Source organism: Pongo abelii, chromosome 5 (genome assembly GCF_028885655.2).
Source record: "Pongo abelii isolate AG06213 chromosome 5, NHGRI_mPonAbe1-v2.0_pri, whole genome shotgun sequence".
In the NCBI taxonomy this organism is placed as follows: Eukaryota; Metazoa; Chordata; class Mammalia; order Primates; family Hominidae; genus Pongo; species Pongo abelii.
Window position 1 is genome coordinate 141,999,865 of NC_071990.2, and position 18,000 is coordinate 142,017,864.

Sequence of the window (18,000 nt, forward strand, 5' to 3'; positions counted from 1 at the left end):
AAGCCTGGGCAGTCAACGTTGAAGTGAGCTGAGATTGTGCCACTGTATTCCAGCTTGGGTGACAGAATACAAAAAATAATAATCCAAAAAAATAAATAAAATAAAAAAGAAAGAAATATAATTGTTATTGAAACAGTATTAAGAGGTGAGACCTCTAAGAGGTGATCAAGCTATGAGTGTTTCATCTTCCTGGTTTGGATTGGTGCCATCATAAAAAGGTAACTTTAGCCCCTTCTTGCTCTCTTTTGTCCTCTCGCCTCCTGCCATGTAAAGAAAACTCAGCAAGAAGATGCAATACATTTATGTTCATTGTAAATTTCCCAGGCTGCGGTATTCTGTTATTGCAACACAAAGAGAGGACTAAGACACTGTTTGCGCATTGTTAGTAGTGGTTTTTTTTTTTAACTTTACTTTTGATGTCTGCCCAGTCTATAGATATATCCTGTTTGTTTCCTGATGTTAATTTGTATCTTCTTTCTTTGTCAGTCTTGCTAGAGGTTGATCAATTGTATTGACCTTTTCAAAGAGACAACTTTTTGTTTTATTGATTTTCTGTATTGTTTTCCTCTTTTCAATTCAATTATTTCTGCTTTTATCTTTCTTGTTTCCTTCCTTCTGCTTGCTTTGGGTTTATATTACTCCTCATTAACTAGGTTCTGAGATTGGATCCCATCTTATTGATTTGAGACATTTCGTCTTTGCTAGTATGAACATTTAGTACTATAAATTATTCTTTTTGCCTGCTTTAGCTGCATCCAACACATTATCATATGTGGTGTTTTCATTTCCATTTGGTTCAATGTATTTTCCTATTTCACTTGAGACCTTCCTTTTTGACTCCTGGATTATTTAAAGATGCATTATTTAGTTACCAATGTTTAGAGATTTTCCTGTTGTCTTATTGTTATTGATTTCTAGTTTGGTTACATTGTGGTCACAGAATATATGCTAAATGATTCATTTAAAAAAATGTGTTGAAGTTTTTCTTTTGGGCCAGCATATAGTTTATCTTGGTATATATTTCATAGGCACTCGAAAAAAATTTGTTTTCTGCTACGGTGGGTAGAGTGTTCTATGAATGTGTATTAGATTGTGTTTATTCATGGTATTTTATTGTACTTCTATATTAGTTGATTTTCTGTTGAATTGTTTTATTGACTGTTGAGAGAGAGGTGTTAAGTTTACAATTATACATATGCATTTATTTCTCCTTTAAGTTCTATCAGTTTTTGCTTCATATATGTCTTGTTTCTGTTTTGGTGCTTAGACCTGTAAGATTTTTGTGGTTTGTTTGTTTGTTTATTTTAGATACAGGGTCTCACTCTGTCACCCAGGCTGAAGTGCAGTGGCACAAAAATAGATCATTCTAACCTCAAATTCCTGGACTGAAGCTATTCTCCCACCTCAAGACTTCAGCATCCCAAATAGTTAGGAATTCAGGTATGTGCTGCTACACCCTGCTACTTTTTTAAACTTTTTGATTTTTTTTAGAAGAGATGGAGTCTCACTATATTGCATTGGCTATTCTTGAACTGTAGCACTCAAGTGATCCTCCCACCTCAGCCTGCCCATACCACTGTGGTGTGAGCAGTCACACCCAGCCTATCGCTGGTAATTTTTTACTCTAATGTTAATTTTATCTGTTATTAATATAGCCACTCTTGCTTTCTTTTGATTAATGTTGGCATGACCTATCTTTTTCCATCCTTTTACCTTCAACTTAGCTATTATAAATTGTTATATTTGAAGTAAGTTCCTCTCTGACAGCATATGTTTGGGTTACTTTTTTTCCCACTCTGCCAATAACTGTCTTAATGGTTTATTTAGGCCGTTTATAATTAATATAATTATTGATATGTTAGGGTGTAAGACTGCTATTTTATTAATTTTAATTTTCTGTTTATTCTTTGTTTTTCATTTTTCTGTGTTTTTTTCTGCCTCTCTTTGGGTTATTTTATTATTCTTTAGATTCCCATTTAAATTTACCTGTAGGGTATTTTTTCTTCTATCTTTTTATGTATTTTTTAATGGGTTCCTCTTAGTGTTATATTAATATACAAAATTTATCACAGTGTTGACATTTAATCAGTTCAAGTGAAGTATAGAAAATTTAATTTAGTATATTCCTTTTGCCCTTCTCTAATATAACTGTCTTACATATTTTCTCACACATGATGTAGTGTTATAATTATTATCTCACATGACATTTATCTCACATGAGATAGTGTTATAATTTTTGTTTTAATCACTGCACATAAACTGAAAACTTAAAAGGAGAATTGAAATGTATTATATTTTCCCATCTTTATACTCAATTGATTGTTCTTTCTTCCTGATGTTTCCAGATTACTTATTTGATCATTTATTCCTGCTTTGAAAACTTCCTCTAGCCATTTGTACAGGATGAATCTACTGGTATTAAATTCCCTTAGTTTTCTTACATCTGGGAATTTTTGTATCTTCCCTTTATTTTTGAAGGATATGTTTGGTGGATATAGAATTTGGAATCAACGTTCCTTTTCTTCCAGCACTTGAAACATGCTGTGTTACTCTTCCTAATCTCTGTTATTCCTGTTGTGAAATTTTCTGTGTCTTCCTCACTACTTCCACAATTTTTATTCTTTTATTTTTACACATTTGATTATGCTGAGCTTTAGCATGTATTTTTGGATATATCTTGTTTGGGGTTCTCAGTTTTAAAAATCAATATCTGTATGTCCTTTGGCAAAGTTGGGAGCAATTTAGCTGTTATTTCTTCAAATACTTTTTTATCCCCACCCTTTTTCTCCTTTCTTTCTGGTACTCCAATGGTAAAAATTTTAGATATTTTGTTATAATACCACTAATCCTTAAGGACTTTTTTAAAGCCAATTTTCTCTCTTTTGTTCAGATTGGGTGTTCCTCTATGTCTTTCAGTTTATTTTTAATTCTGTCCCCTCCATTCTGCTGTTGAACTCATCCACTTAGCTTTTCATTTCAGTTGCTGCATTTTTTAGTTATTTTCCATTTGGTTATTCTTTATATCTTCTATTTCTTTGCTGACATCTTCTCTTTCTTTGTTGATTTTTTTTTTTTGTCAAGTGTGTTTAAGATTGATTAATTGCTTGTTGCTTGTCGAATGATTTATGTGATGGCTGCTTTAAAATCCTTGTCAGATAATATTAAAATATTTATAATCTTGGTGGTGACAATTATTGACTGCATTTTAACATTCCAGTGGAGATTTTCCTGTTTCTTGATACAATGAGTGATTTTTTAATATAAGCCTAGCCATTTGGGATATTTTATTATAAGAATCTAGGTCGTATTTAAATTTTCTGTTTTCACTGGTCACATCAAACTCTGCTCCAGGTGGAGAAGAGGCATGTTTCTCCTATGTTATTGCCAGGTTGGTGTGGAAGCCTAAATTCTCCATTTAGCTTCCATTGACACTTGTAAGTGGAGGGCTTCTAGTTATTGCTGGATGGGGGAGAGTAGAGTTTCACCTTCTAGTATGCTCAGTTGATACCATCCTGACTGGTAGAGAGAGAAGTGTAGAGAAAGAAGTACCTCATTACTGCTCCCTCTGTGGCCTCTATGTTTTGGAGGGACACTTATTGCTGGTTAGTAGTAAAATTCCTGACTCTCCACTAGGCCACCTTGACATCACCCCAGTGGGGAAAGAGAAGGTGACCAATTACCTTCCGATGGGAACTTCTTACATGCTTTCCACTGTCACCATGGGAAAGAGGGTAACTTATTACTGCTTAGCAAGGAATAAGTCTTTGTATTACTTTTCTAGCACCGTGATAACAAAGTACTACAGATCAGGTGGATTAATTTTCTCATGGTTCTGGAGGCCAGAAGCCCATGATCAAGTCTGTAGAATTGTTTCTTCTGAGGATCCTCTCCTTGACTTGTGGATGGCTGTCTTTTTGCCTTTTCCTTCTGTGTGTTCGCATGATTTTCATTCTGTACACCCCCATGTCTGGTACCTCTTTGTGTCTCATTCTTCTCTTCTAATAAGGACACCAGTCATATTGGGTTAGGGACCATCCTATTGGCCCCATTTTAGCTTAATTACCTCTTTAAAGACCCTGTTTCCAAATATAATCATATTTTGAGGTATTTAGTATTGAAGCTTCAACATATAAATATTAGGGGGCACAATTTAGCCCTGAACCATGCCGTTGTCTCTTTTGGCCTTCTCTGATAATACCCCAACATGAGCATTAAGATGTCTTGTTACAGTATGTCTAGGGTTAGAGTCTAGGCTCTCCATTTAGCCTTTGCTGGTAGCATTGGCATTGGAACCAGAGCTTTTTCCTATGGTATTTGACTAGAGAATAATTATTATCTAACAGTTTGCTGTCTTGCAAGGCTGACTCTTTCCAGGTCCCTTTACTTGGGAGATGTTATGAGAAAAAGTTTTCATGAAGAATATTTTACTAAAGTCTCCTACCACAACTGGGTCTAAGCTATACTTAACAATGTTTGGCTCTAATCAGCATTTTTCATGTCTTATGTGCCTTTCTTAAGTCATTATTCCATAATTATTTCCTCTGTTTCTTCCTTGTGCACACAGTACAACAAATACACATAGCTTTATATTCCTCCACCACTGAAGCTGATAAAATATCAAACACTCCATATAGGACAAATCAAGATGACATTGACAATTGCGCTGACACCAATAATTTACTAAAGAAGAAGAAAGAACCAGTCTTCCCTGGACTGAGCATTTTACATGTATTATTTTATTAAATACTCGTGCAACTCTAAAAATAGTTAAGATTACATTAAAAACTTAGAATGTTTTGCTGTGAATTATTTCTGTATTTTTAGTAGCTAATGGTCCTAACCTGGAATCAACTGTTTGCTATGTGCCTTCTGTTGGTGCTTACAAATTCCTTCTTTGTTCTTTTCCATTCATCTCTCTGCCCTGGGAAAGGGAGGTGATCCTATGAGTCTGGCATCAAGGTGCTCTCCTGCCAATGAATGAGAACTACTGGCAGGATATTAGAGGATGGGAAGAGAATGATGTTCATGTATTTATTCCCATGGTCTGCTTTCTGTCAGTTGCTGCATAGTGTTTGTATCTCTGTACCTAATGTCACAGCTCTGGTTGGTTGGGTTTTGGGAGCTGTCTTCAAACAGATACTTTTGCTGGATTCCAGTAATTGTTCTTTACCTTTTCCCTTCAAGCCAAGTATGCTGAGTGCTTCTATTGTTGTAAACCCCATTTCTTACTGGTTTTCCTTCTTAGAGGTTTCCCTTAAGCCTGTCTACAATGTTCTATATAGCCTCATTCATCAAAATTTCTCAATTACCTCATTTGAGTGTGCCATCTATTTCTAGTTTTGTTCAGTGCAGACCGATTTATACATGTTTAAATTATTAGTTTTGATCCCTTATATCTACAGTTTCCAAAGTAATTTTCAGTGGCTTCCATATAGTTTATTATTTTACAACACCATGTAAACTACTTATGTATTTCTCTCAAAATGTTCTAGAAAAAATTTCACTTTTAAAATGTTGTTATTAAGAATATAACTTCCAAACATGATTCTTACCTTCAACAGCTGTTTGCCTTAGTTCAGAGAACAGCAATTACATTAGAAATACGGAATTCAACATTTTCATGATAAGTTTAGCCTGTCGAGGCCAATCTAGCATGTTGAACATATAAAAGGCTGATATTTAAAAAAAAACACAAACAAAACAAATAATTTTTGCTATTATAATATATTTTCTCCCAGCCCTACTGTTAAATTTACTGTTCCATTTCTAATAATCAGCCTTGGCTGCACCCGGGGACAACTGGAAGGTTTTGATTAATTTACCAACCTATGTGAGGAGGCTTCAGTGACTTATTGTGAGGTTGCTTCGGTTAGGCATGGATGGTACATTACTGTTCTTTTCTAAGTTGATAATGTTCTGTGTTTGATACTCAGTTGTGTGTAACTTGGCTCACCCAGACTTCTTTGTGATTATTCTTTCATATATTAATTTGTTTTGCTCTTTATGTTTTCCATAAATTCAGAGTTTGATTGCAAGTTGTGCTTCTGGGTATTCTTAAGGCAGATCTTCTGTTCTTTGATCAGCCTTGTTTTAGCTTCCTGTATGCCCAGCTGTGCAAGTGTACTGCCATCATCCATCAATTCCACTTGTCCAGATTCACAAAAGCGAATGGCTCTCAGCATTGCTTCCAAACTGGTAGCTGGCTGACATCCAGCTGCTCTTTGTTGGTGATTTTATATGCTAATATCCCATAGGTAAATGTTATTGAAACTGGTTAAGCCACATCTTTGTAGTTTTTCCCCCCCATGTGTTATGGCTTAAAGGAAGGATGGAAAATTTAGACTTCCAATATGATCAGTGTAAAGATCAATTCAAACACTCTTGTTGCTACTGAGGAGTTAGGTCTTGTAAAGAGTGTGGCCTTACAACTTTTGAATGTGGATGGATAATGAACTGATTACTATTGAATTCCCCTTTTCGCTATCATGTATGTTTACATGGTATGGGTATCATCTACAGCCTTTTCTAACCCCACAAATAACCGTTCTGATGCTAGAGACAACTTAGAATTAGATTTTTACTACTTTAGTAGTTGTCTTTTCTATCATCATTTTTGAACTAAACAGTAAAGATGATTGATACATAAGTGACGAAGAATGATGGGGACTGTAAAAATCTTAAGACAATGCAATGGCAATGGCAAGTATCTTTTGTGGATGTGTATTTCTGCTAATCATTTGAAGTATATCCCATAATTTTCTATTTCTTATTAATAAAGTTATTGGATTTTAATAGCCTATGTATATCTTTTTCAAGCGTAATTATGTCACTAACATTTCAACAAAACCAGCAACTATTCTTATTCATCTTTGAATGTACCCTGCCATTTTGCCTTAATAGAGTAGATTTATAACCAGATTAAGCCCTGGTTTTCAATCCAACATGTTATTAGACAGTTAACTGAAGAAAAATAAATAATAGAAATGAATTGTTGCTTGAGAGTCTTCTTTTGATAGCATGACATCTCCATCATTACTCCCATTTTTCTCTCTTAACCTTTTATGATACCTGTGAAATGTGATATACCAAATGACATCACTCTGGTTCAGAGCTCTAAAAGGCTTTTAGATAACCATTCTGAGAAGGACTACCTGCTTGACCTATGGACTTGCAAATGAAGGACTTGACTTGAACCTCTGAACTGGGCCAAATGGCCATGACCACAACATTCTGGAACAGCTAAATTTTACCAGCAGTGCAACTCTTGAAAAGTGACAACCAATGAACTATGGACTTATATACTAAGCCAGCCACCTCCACCAACGACATTTCTTTCAAAATAACTTGTGTAATTATTATTGGCGTCCTTTTAAAAAATCCCTATTCCCCTTTCTCTCTTCAAAACTTGATTTGGCATCTAGCTGAGCTGTGTCTCCCAAATTGCAGTTTGTAAGACCCCAACAAACACCTTGTCTTACTGTTTTTGCAGTTTGATCATTTGTGTCTTCTTGGTTAACTAACCAAAAATCATTGCAATTATGCACTCAGAGCCTAGAAATCCTCTGCTTTTCAAGGTTAACGGCGCTGCCCCTAATTGCTAGTGATCTGAGGAGCAACTGTAGCTCTTTTTGATAATGACTAATACATACATTGCCACAAGATATTTTGTGTAACAGAATTTTAAAGTTAATAAACTTGCAAAGCTAACTAAAGAAACATGATAATGGAGTTGTTGAGATTGGAACCATATACCATCAGAGCATCCGTCTCTCCCCAAAATCTGTTCAGTGTGCTAGGGGAAAATGTCTCTTTCTTCATATATTCATATTTTAGTAACTAAGATAGATAATACACCAATAGTAAAAAAGATGTAGATATGCTATCAGAAAGTGTTGAGTTCCAGAAAGAAAAAATAAACAAAACAAAGGCAGAGAGAGTAAGGAAATGTTTTTTAGGTAGGAAAAAGAGGAAACATCTCTCCGGGGAGGTGACATTGAGCAGAGATGTGAATGAGAGTGGGTCATGTGGATATCTGAGGGAATATTATTTCATGCAAAAGGAGCACAAGTTCAAGTGTGATGGGCTACTCTGGGAACATGAAGAGGAGCAGTATGATGAGGGCACTGTCAGCAAGTGATAAAGTGATAGGATATTAGTTAGTTAATGTACCAAGATCTAGATCATTATAAGGTATTGCAGGTCAGAATGAGGACTTTAGTCAAAATACGTTGGAAAACCAGTTAATGGTTGATGAGTGGTTTTAAACAAGGGGAATAAAAAGATCTATGGGGTCACTCTTGCTGCTGAGTGGACAACAGACTGCAGAGAAGCAGGAGTGAAGCAAAGAAGCCGTTGTAAGAAAATTATAGTAGTCTAAGCAAGACATAGTCATGTTGTGGGCTAGACAATCACCCTAGATTATTGGCCATGCTGTCAGCAGATTTTTAGAATCCTCAAAAAGAGAAATGAGGCCAGGCATGGTGGCTCATGCCTGTAATCCCAGCACTTTGGGAGGCCGAGGTGGGTGGATCATCTGAGGTCAGGAGTTTGAGACCAGCCTGACGAACATGGTGAAACCCCATCTTTATTAAAAATGCAAAAATAAGCCGGGCGTGGTGGTAGACACCTGGAATCCTAGCTACTCAGGAGGCTGAGGTAAGAGAATCATTTGAAGCTGGGAGGCAGAGGTTTCAGTGGGCAGAGATTGTGTCACTGCACCCACTGCACTCCAGTCTAGGCGACAGAGCAAGACTCCACCTCACAAAAAAAAAAAAAAAAAAAAAAAAAAAAAAAAGAGCATGTTACAGAAAGTTATGCATTCAGTTTAGGAAGTATTTGGGAAATCTTTGAGTCAGTACAGACTAGTTCTGCCACCAAATATTAATGTCCCTTGGGCAGAAAATTGCAATTTCCCATTTCAATGCTTAGGGTTTGGACTAAATTATCACAATAACCTCCATCTCTGACCTTCTGTGTTTCTCAGCAGACTAATATAAATGATATAGAACATGAAAATGTGTGAGCTTTAGGACTCCAGTAAAACATTAGAGTATCTTATGCCAAACTCCTTCTAATTCCCAGGGAAACATTAGGAAACTACTATTATATTGTAGAGAAAGAAAGTTAGGAGACTTTTTGGTAAGTTTTTTACAATGAATAATAAATGTGCAAAATCACTTAAAAAATCTATTCCTAGGAGCTTTTTCTTGATTTTTGTTTGATTGTCTATAATTATGCAATCCAAAGTCTCCAACTGAATTAAACATCCCATAACCATTTTAATGACTCAGGATAGAAAGAAAAAATTGCAGCATTTAAATTCTGTTTCAATATGATGACTCTTGAGAATTTTACTGACCTCGGTGGAATTTTTGGAATTTGAGTTCATTTATAATCAAACTAGAAAAAAATGTTTTGAAATGCTATTTAGATGCTCAAAAGGATTATTGGACCCTGAACAACTTTCATTACATGACATTTTGATAAGGTCATTGTAAGTGAGTCAGAAACATGGATTACATTTCCTTTAAAAATACACATCCCTTCACAACAGATTTGGTTCTAACTCATTTTGTCTTTTGCTGAATCCCAAGTGTTTTTCCTTCTATTTTTTTCCCTTTAAATTCTCCAGTAAACTTGCTAAACCTGTAATCTAGGTGAGCTCACCTGCTCCTTCCACTCACTTCCCTGTTGAATTTAGCCTCAGGCTTTGCTTTAATAGCATGGATCCTTAGAGCAGAAAGTTTTATACACAGAAGCAGGAGAAGCACAGAGTCTAATAAAGGCCTGGGAATTTTTTGTTGTTGTTGTTTCTTTTGAAAAAGGAGAGCTCTAAGGGAATGATATTGTTCCAGAGAACTGACTCAAATGTGTTCTGTATTTGAACTCTGTGATTATGAAATTTCAATTAAAGCTATAAAAAGCAAAACTAACAGACACCAGAGCATGCCAGAGAAAAACAGGATGTTCTTTTTTGATTGGGAAATAATTATCTAAGTTCAATGGCTGGGTCCAGGTAGTTGAGTTTACATTTGCTTCTCCCTCATTATAGAATCAGTTGAATTATGGTAAATTTTCCCCAAGCAGCCAAGCTGTCATTCAAAGGGGTGATTTTATTGGGGTGCAAATCCCTTTCGTTATTGCTTCAGTCCATTTTTTAAATGGATTTGAAGCCTGAGGGAAAAGTACAAATTAAGACAGACTTTTCTCTTTATGCAGTGAACCCAGCCTGTCCTGCCTACTGCATCCCACTCTAGCACCTCCAGGGTGTTCATCTACCCGGAAAGTCCTCTACTATTTTATTCTCTATGGAAGTGAGATGTAAACAAAACTAGCTCACTTCTTTCTCAAAAATCATTACACTGATTGGATTATGTCCTTAGCAGCAGAATGAATCTCTCTACATGTGTATTACTCAGTGATTGAAAACTGAGATTCAGTTTTGAGGTAAAGTAGAATGCACTCAAAAATTGTAGGATTGCAAATAAACAGTAACATTGCTAATGATTTTCCATGTCTTCCATGTGGGGGAAAGCAGGACACAGAGTATGGCTTTTTAAAATAGTGAAATTGACTCTTTAAAATTTTTAGAATTGGAGCTCTTCAGTTTATTGGAAATGACCCTGCTGAAGACAATTTAAACATCCTGTTTAAAGTAAATGAAAGAATTATACTGTAATAAAGATCTAAAATGATTCACAAGGATTATAACAGAAACAAATCTATATATTACTTGCACCATTTTAACTAGATACTATAATGGAAAGGAAAAACAAAATCCGAAATGGTTACTGTCTTCTGGGGAGTCACTGGTAATGAACATACTTTCCTTAGCAGCAATGAGGGCATGTTTTCTTTCTTTTTTGCCATAAGGGCAATAATGTCATAAGATATATTTTAGAGCTTAATACTCTGTCATCAGAAATTCAGTTTAATTTTTAAATACAACATCCTTACATTAAAATTTAGAAGAATAATTTTTACGTTAAATAAGGATTACAGTAAGTATACTATATATTTACATATATATGGAATATGAATATTTATGAAGACACACGTGAACACTCATATATTTTCTTCAGAACTTGAAATGACCTCAGAAAATTGTTAATTTTCTTCCTTTGTTTCATGGCAGCATTACCATAATCAGTTTTAGATATCATAATATGCATTATCTTGATATCCCAGAAAATGGCATTTCATGAGTAATCTTCATTCTGCGTCATCTAATCTGAGTTCTTCCTGCCACACCCTTAGACTTTTGTCCCTTGCTCTTTTATCAACAGAAATGGTCATCAGCATATGAACAATAATATTCCTGCATTTCCTTGAAGCCTGTTATCACCGTCCTTCAAAATCTCACTCAAAGTCTGCTACCACCATCCTTGGAAAAGTCACTCGGGACCAAATAATTACTATAAACTTCCTTAGCTAAACCTTTCAGTCTAGGCTTTGTATCAATTTCACTGCTCTCCTGGATACTCTATTCATGTTGGACCCAACTATGTTAAGTCACAGAGAAGAAGACTGTTAGGTGATGGTCTAAATAAGTTTGTGTGTAATGGGGAAATTAGGGTGGTTTTCTTCAGTGTACACTTTATTCATTCCTGAATTCTGCTTGGCTGTTATGAAATATTACTGAATCACCTTCAAATCACATACTATTCTGAACTCAGGGACTGTCTTCTATTAAATTTCACATAGTCCAGTTACTGATTATCTATTGTGTGTACAGTTATATTTCCTCTAAATGTTTACTATATTTTATCTTTTCCTTCGATATCAATCAATTTCCTTATTTGAATAAGAAAAAGTTTTTGAATAATCATAACAGTTACTGATTACTAAACACTAACCCTGAAATATGCTGTTAAAATGGGTCTTATGATTATAATATTTGGGAGGATAGTTGCATATTATGTTTTATTCCTGTAGATTTAGAATGTATAAAGAAGCTCTATAGTAATCTATTTAATTTTGAGGCAGAAGTTTTTTTTTAATTCACAAACATTTTATTAAAAATATGAGCTTGTTGAATCAAATTCTTATAGGAATTTGAACTCAGACTATGGCAATTAGAAAAGTGGATGTCTTAGTCTATTTACTGTTGTTATAATAGAATAACTGAGACTGAGTCATTTATAAAGAAAAAAATTCTTATAGTTCTGGAGTTCTGGTGGTTTTTCTTAAATGAGATAACCTTATTCTTTTTCTCTTTTCTTCTGATAAATGTGATAGTTTACATTGCTGAATTTTTTAAATGTTGAACTATATTTGTATTCCTGGTATAAAAAACTCAATCATGATGATTTTTTTTTCTTTTTTATGTACATCTAGGTTGTATTTGATAATTTTAAAAAGTTTTTTTAACTTATTTTCCTTTGTGTCTTTCAAAATATGATCAGGTTTTAATAGCAAGTTTATGTTGAAAAAATCCAGTCTTATATTACATGTATATTGGTTTAATGATTACATTTTAACTCATGGACTCTGATAAGCCAGTTGCTAATCTTACTGGTTTTCTTTGTACATGGTGAATTGTCTCTTACTGCTTTCAAGGTCTTTGTTTTTGACTTTAAACATTTGAATATAAAGTGTTGGGTATGGACCTCCTTTTGTTTATCCTAATTGGAGTTTATGGAACTTGTTGGGTTTATAGATTAATGTTGTCAACAAATCTGGGACATTTCTCACTGTGATTTCTTTGATTTTTTTTTCTACTTCTTTCTATCTTATTCTTTTGGTACTCTCATTATGTACATGTTTGTGCCTTTACTGTTGTCCCACATATTTCTCTGAGTCTCAGTTCATTTTTCTTTCTTTTTTTCTCTCTGTTCTTCAGATTACATAATTTTTATGTATGTATCTAGTTTGGAGTTTCATATTTCTTTTATCTGCAAGTTCTAATATACTGCTGAGCCACTCTAATGCATTTCTTATTTTGGTTATTGCACTTTTCAACTCCAAAAATTCCATTTCATTATTTTTGAAAGTTTCAATTTTTTATCAGTGTCTCTATTTGATAAGATACTGTCATCAGTCCTTCTTTTGATTCTTTAAATGTGGTTTCTTTCAGTCTTTTAAATGTTTGTAATAACTGCTTTGATTTATTTACCTGTTAAGTCCAAAATCTGGACCTTAATGCAGGCAATTTCTGATGCTTGCTTTTAGTCCTATGTGTACGAGTCAATTTTTTTTTCTTTAGATATCTTGTAATTTGTCGAAAGTTGGACATTCTAGATAGTATATTGCAGCAGCTCTATATTGATTCCTGTGGGCTTGTTGTTATTATTGTTTGCCTGTTTATTTGTTTAGTGAGTTTTCGGGATTAGCTCAGTTATGTCTATTTCCCCTGAAGTTTTTAGCTTCTGGTATCACCTTTCAAAGGGTACAACTTTGGGCATGCACTCAGTAACCCTGACCCTCATGCCCTATAAATGACAGGCTCTTTTTGACAGTGTCTTACCCGGTATCCCTGTTAAACTACTGGGTGGTATGCCTCTATTAGTATTACATACAGCTGTGAACCTCCACCACTTGCTAACTAATTACTCAATTGTTTTGTCAAGTCTTTGTGCATAAGTTGTTTCACTGTATAATCCAATTAAACTACTGCCCCTCTGCTGAGATAGTCTTAGAGGCCCATCTCTGAAATCTGCTCTAATCCCAGGAGAACTCTTTTAACAGCCACATTCTTTGGTTCTCTGAAACTTCTAGTTGGTCTATCAATTTGCTTGCTCCTATCATGGTGCTTCCTACGTGCTGTTGCATGTTTGTTTGTTGCATCCTCTTAATTGCTCACCACCAAAGTCTCCATTTTATTTTGACAATACTGATAGGCTTAAACTAGCCCACTTTAATTACCAAATAAAGTCAGTCCCCTTAGGGAAAATTATGGATCTCTCTGTTCTTATAGCTAGCTTCTCCCATTGCAAAAAGAAAAACAAGTATCTCTGCAACACTCCACCACTGCTTGGGGCAGGGACAGAGGCCTGTTTTTTTCACAATGATGTTTCTGTTCTATGAAGGTAGTGCTGGAGTGCTGGGCTGGGGCAGTAACCACAGGTCTTCTCCACTTGCAAATTTTGGGGAAAGTAAAATTTTGAGGCCAAGAAAATGTCTGTTTTTACTATTGCTTTCTAATTTACTTTTGTTGCAACCAAAAACATACTTTCCATGATTCAAATTATTTAAATTTATTGGGATTTGATTTATGACCAGAAAATGACCTGTTTTGGTAAATATTACATTCACAAGGAAAGGGATGTGTATTTTGCTATTTGAGGGTGGATGCCGTATAAATGTCAATTAAGTCTGCCCTTTGATAGTGCTTTCTAGGTGTTTCTTGTCTACATTAATTTTATTCTGTGTGCTTTATTAGTTCCTGAGAGAGGTATATTAAAATCTTCACTATAATTATGTATTTGTCTACTTATCCTTTGATTTCTATCAATTTTCTTTGCATGTATTTTTAAATACATGTGTTTAAAAAAGCATGCTGATTGGGATTAAATTTTCTTGATTAAAAAAATCAAGAAAACATTATTATGAAATTTCCCTTTTTCTCCTCCCTGAAAATATTACAGTTTCCAAAATACTGTTTGTCTGACATTAGTATAGCCACTCTAGTTTTATTTTGATTTTTTTATTATATCTTTTAAATTATTTTCACTTTAATACATTATATCATGATATTTAAATTATGATTGTTTCAGGCGGTTTAGAGTTGGGTCATGCATTTTTATGTCTGTCTTAAACATTTTTACGTTTATGACAATGTCTGCCTATCATTTGCAGTATTTAGACCATTTATATTTAATATAATTGTAAGGTTGACATTTTCAAAATTAAATCTAATGTCTTTATGTCTGCTTATTTAGTTATATTTTCTTCTTTCTTTGCTGTTTTTGGATTTACTGAATGTTTTAAATTTTCAGTTTCTTGTTTGTATTGCATTATAAATTATGCCTATCTTAGTTTTTAGTGATTGTTCTAGGGTTTACAATGTGCATTTTAAAATTATCACTATCTTCAAATATATATATTTACATATGGTTTAAGATACATAATAGTATAGTATCATTTTCTCCTCTTATATTGTGTTTTATTGTTTCTATATATGTAAATTGCTGTTTCCATAAATTTGAATTCTGTATATGAAAATAGAGTACTGAAATCAATTATATGTTACTTCACAACAACTTGTTATTATAGTTTGCATTAAATAATTAATTCTAACTTAATTTAAAAAGGCTGAAAAATATCTTTTATATATATCCCAATATTTACCTTTTTAACACACTTAATTTTGTATGTGGATTGAAATTTTCTTCTGGAATTTTCTTTTGCCTGAATAATTTGTATAAATATTTATTGCAATGCAGGTATAGTTTTAATGGTTAACATATATTGCTATTTTCTAGGGAAAAAATTTTTTCTTATTTTAAAAATATAGTTTCATTGAGTAGATTATCCTAAGGTGAAAGTGCTCATTCCCCTGTTTCACCTAATAAGGAGATCATATGGTTTAGATAGTACAAGTGTAAAATGTTGGAAATTTCTTAGCATAAGTTGACTCCATCACTGGTTTCCTGAGGATATAGAGGACAACAGTCCTATAGAGCAGACCAGACCCACAGTAAACTTTCTGTAAACAAGAAATTAGCTTCTCTTGTATTGAGTTCCTGAGATTTGGTGATGACTATTAACCATGGTATAATCTAACTGCATACTGACTGTTACCAAAAGTATTACTATTAAAGGGAAACCTTTAGTACTTTGTGATTATTCAAGATAAATCATATTACATCTAGAATCTAGATTAAAGTCATAAAAAAGTAAATTACTATAAACTTATTTCATGCTTTGATAACACTTTAAATTTAGGATTTTTATTTCACCATTTTTCAATGTTTATATGTTTTCATGAGGATTCAAGAAAAAAAAGAATGACTATACGTATTTAAGCTCTTTTCATGTCATTATCTTAGCAGCATCCAAAATGTTAAATTGAATTTGTGAATTATGTTGTCATAAATTTATTATGAGAGACAACTTCTGACCCTTTTCCAGTGGTTTAGTTATATGATATGCCAGATACTTGGAAGAAGGCAACTGGTTGCCTAAGTAAAATATCTTGATGGGTTGGAAATCAGGGGCTTCAACATGGGAGGAAGAGTTATTGCTATTTTTTTTAAGAGATGTTCCTTTCTGCAGTTTCGTCCACCTCCCAGGTTCAAGTAGAGACAGGGTTTCTCCATGTAGGTCAGGCTGGTCTCCAACTCCCGACCTCAGGTGATCTGCCTGCCTTGGCCTCCCATAGTGCTAGGATTACAGGCATGAGCCACTGTGCCCGGCCTATTCTTGTTTCTAATCATAGCTTCTAATATTACATGTAATATTGGAATGTGCCCATAAAAAATTTAACAAATTGAAACTTGAATGGTTGAAATATATACTAGTTAAAAGCTCTCTGTAGATCCTAATTGATTCTATTGTATTTTCATATACCTATGAAATCCATTGATTATATTTAGCTTAAAAATGTACACACACATTTTACAGTTAGCAAATCTACCAGTGAACAATTATGTTTTCAAGTAAGTACATTATCTTAGGATAAACACAAATTGGCTTGTAAAAAAATACAATCCATTAGCTAAGTGTAGCTTAATATTTAACACCTCCAAAAAAATGACTTAAATAATGTAATTTTTAAATGGTATATTTTATTTGGCTCCATAAAAACTTTATAAAATAAGTAAAATTTATGAAATAAAAGAAAAAACTAAATTTTAAAATCTCTTTCACAATAGGCAATTAGGATAGCACTTGTTATCAATTGGTTAATGATTTGATCAATATATTTTAATTACCAAGTATTGTCACTATAAGAAGATAGAGACTCCATTTGATGAAACGTGGGTGTCCAGAATAATTTGGGTTACTTGAATTCTGAAAATAATTCTTCCTGTATATGAACAATGCACTTGTTTAAACATTGAAGTTCCTTGGAGTCGCTGAAAATCACTAATACAATGGAAATTAATTCTGTGGAATATTTTAAATTGGCCATGAGGGACATTGTATTGAAGAACAAACACCCTTTAAACAATAATTCTGGCTAAGGGAAATATGCTATTCATTGTAATTTTTAAAATGTATTCATTTAGTATAACATTTTTGACCTTAATAAGTACTGAAAATCACATATTAATTATGTAGGTGTTTACAGTTCTTACTTTAAAAGACATATTTAATTTCCTTATACAATCTTTATGATTAAACTACTTAGATTCAATTGAAAAGACATTCATACAACCATTAAAAGGCATACAAATATTAAATACTCTCTTACCCCCTTCTACACTACTTTCCAAGATTTATGAGCAAGGCTTATTTTCTACCAGCGACAATCTACATAAATCAAAATCTACCCATGCTATTTAACCAGAGGGTCACCTTCATTTCTAACTGTGGACCCTCCTAAGTACTAGTGTACCCACCCATACACAATAACAACGTATTTATTATTTTCCTCAAATAAATTCAACAATATTGCTTGGCACTTTCAGAAGTCTTTAAAAAAATAAAACCAAACAAACAAACAAAAAAACCAAAAGCAGCTTCTAGATTTCCCTCTTGTAATTGTTCTAATTTCAAGGCCATATATACACACAAAGATTTTGTATTTGATAGTATGAACCCCATAAATATTTCAACAAAATGTGTGCCTGAGAAGTCAACATAGAATCTCTAATAGTTATGTTAAATTTTATGGAAAGCAAATCAGTAAATTCATAAATAACTATTTTATGAATTATGATGTGCTTTCATCATAAGACAGTATTTTTCTATAGGTATCAATAATATAACCATAGAATAATCTAAATTAATTAGACTCATTTATAATAAATCATTTTAATTTTTGGATGTTGGAGGGAAGAAGTAATTGCAGATTCTGTTTTTAAACCACATGATTTTATACTAATGCTATCTTTG